Source organism: Silene latifolia, chromosome 3 (genome assembly GCF_048544455.1).
Source record: "Silene latifolia isolate original U9 population chromosome 3, ASM4854445v1, whole genome shotgun sequence".
NCBI classification, from domain to species: Eukaryota; Viridiplantae; Streptophyta; class Magnoliopsida; order Caryophyllales; family Caryophyllaceae; genus Silene; species Silene latifolia.
The window spans coordinates 8,055,923-8,058,013 of NC_133528.1; the positions used below are offsets into that span (position 1 = coordinate 8,055,923).

The 2,091-nt window shown below is 35.5% G+C and overlaps 1 long non-coding RNA gene across 1 annotated transcript; it reads right to left on the reverse strand.

The window, feature by feature from the left end:
- Nucleotides 1–1,065: 1,065 nt before the first annotated feature.
- LOC141645875 (uncharacterized) lies at nucleotides 1,066–1,552 on the reverse strand. The gene is made up of 3 exons (XR_012545199.1): nucleotides 1,490–1,552; nucleotides 1,271–1,387; nucleotides 1,066–1,168 (listed from the first exon to the last, which is right to left on the reverse strand). It is a non-coding gene; the product is annotated as an uncharacterized LOC141645875 (long non-coding RNA).
- Nucleotides 1,553–2,091: the final 539 nt, after the last annotated feature.

Genomic DNA, 2,091 nt, shown 5'->3' on the forward strand with positions numbered 1-2,091 from the left:
ACCTGAGCAGTCCAGACGAGAGAGCAAAAGAAATTTCGACTGTAAAAAAAAGAACCGAGGCAGTACAGAGAAGCCAACCTCTTCCCCTTACCCGAACTCAGCAAGAAAACGGACCAAAAAGGGGTCCAAACAACCAGGAAAAATGAGCACAAACACAACACAATCAACTCCATCTATGGGGAAGCATACAAAGACTTCAACTTTGCGAAAAATAAGGTAAAAACGAGTAGAAATGGGCGGAGTTTCCCGACGTTTGTCGAGTAACCTATCCCGGTTACCTTAACTTTCTTCAATCTTCAAGTGAATGGTCGATTATGAATGAGTTTCCTTCGGGGTCCTCAAAGTCTTCACCTTAAAAACCGTAATAAGAGCCAAGTTAGTCTAAAAACGTCACATTTATGAGACGGGTCAAGACGGGAACTTCACAAGGCTATGCCTTTCTTACCTTAAAAGATGAAGGAAGAGATAAGGAGATGAATGGTGCAAGAATTATTGAGTTTGGTCGAAAATTGAGCAAGAAATCTGGGATTTTTAAGTCGCCATTTATGGGTTCTTTTGAGCTTGTTTTGGTTCGAAGAGTACAGTGCTGCGTTTGTTTGTTTTACCAGGGATTTCGAAAAGTGAAAGAGTATAAAATGGTGAGGTGTCTTTGGATTGGTCCAACCTTTGTGAGTGTGGGTCAATAACTCATATTTTAATTGGGTGCTAAAGTTAAGGAATGTGTTGTCGACACGGGATAGGTCGGGGATAGATAAGTTAAGCCTCACATGTGAGCATGTGACGGTTCTTTGCTAGACGGAGGTTCGTCTTAAACCTACTATAATTTAAGACGGAAATTTTATTATCAATATAGTTATTATTATTATTATTATTATTATTATTATTATTATTATTATTATTGTTATTATTTCTATCCGACGAAAACGTATATTTTATATACGTAAGCTTTAAAACTCATAGCTTTAATTAAATTACTTTTATTAACATAATGAAATTAACTAGTTAAAGTAATGTAAAAGTTTTATTTTTCTTTATGAAAATTATACGAAAAGGGCGGGTGTTACACGGCTCCATACACATCTCCTCTTTGGAACCCCTCAACAAGATCAAACCATAGCTCATTGTCATCAATTTCCGGGTTGTTCTTCCTACGGACAAGGAATTGTTCCTAAAAAATTGATAAAACATTAATGGTTAGAGGTTACTTATCTAAAAATTGATAAAACATATACTTTAAAAAGCTAAGAAATTTTTATTTTTTGACACTTACATATAACTGTTGATCTTTTTCCTTCGCGAAGATCAACTTGCCCTTGCTTGTCTTCTTTGCGTGAGTGTCAACAAAGAGATCAACAATCGTGGGTACCTTACCCTTATTCTTCTTGGTCTTCCGGAAAAAAAACAAGGAAATTGTTACTCAAACATGATAATTAATGAGACTAATTAAATTAGAAGACTATTAAATTAAAAGCTAAGACAAATAACTTACATCTAACACCACACGATCATGAAAAGATTGAGACCCTCCATAATGAGTAGGCTCAACTTCCGCGTCCTTATCTCCTCCTTTCATGTTGATCTTGTTCCGGGCCGATGCTTCCTTGAACTCGTGGACTGTTCCGGTACTTGGTATATTCCTCATATGACGAACCCGTAATCAATAAAATAACAATTATTAATTAATATATTTTCAAAATATGTAATTAATTTTAACTAATTACGGGTATTAAAAGAAACTAAATACCTTTCATGAAAGATGGCGCCTTCTTCCTCTTAGACACCTTATACATGTTGTCCCTTAGCCTCTTCTTGCCAATGTCATTATACCTTTGCCAAACTAGGCGCTCAAGGTCGGTTGGCCAATAGAACACACGCTACAAAAAGTAAACACATAGATGAGAAACAAATTAATAATAAGGTAAAAAGAATAAATAAATTATATTTAATAATATATATTTTATAAATAGATACCCGGAAGTTGTTGAACCACATCTCCTTATCTTCATCACTAGCGTTACTCCAACAAGTAACGCCGTGTGTCATGTTCTCTTGGGTGCTATTAGTCACACCACGAACAACTGTTTGACTTCT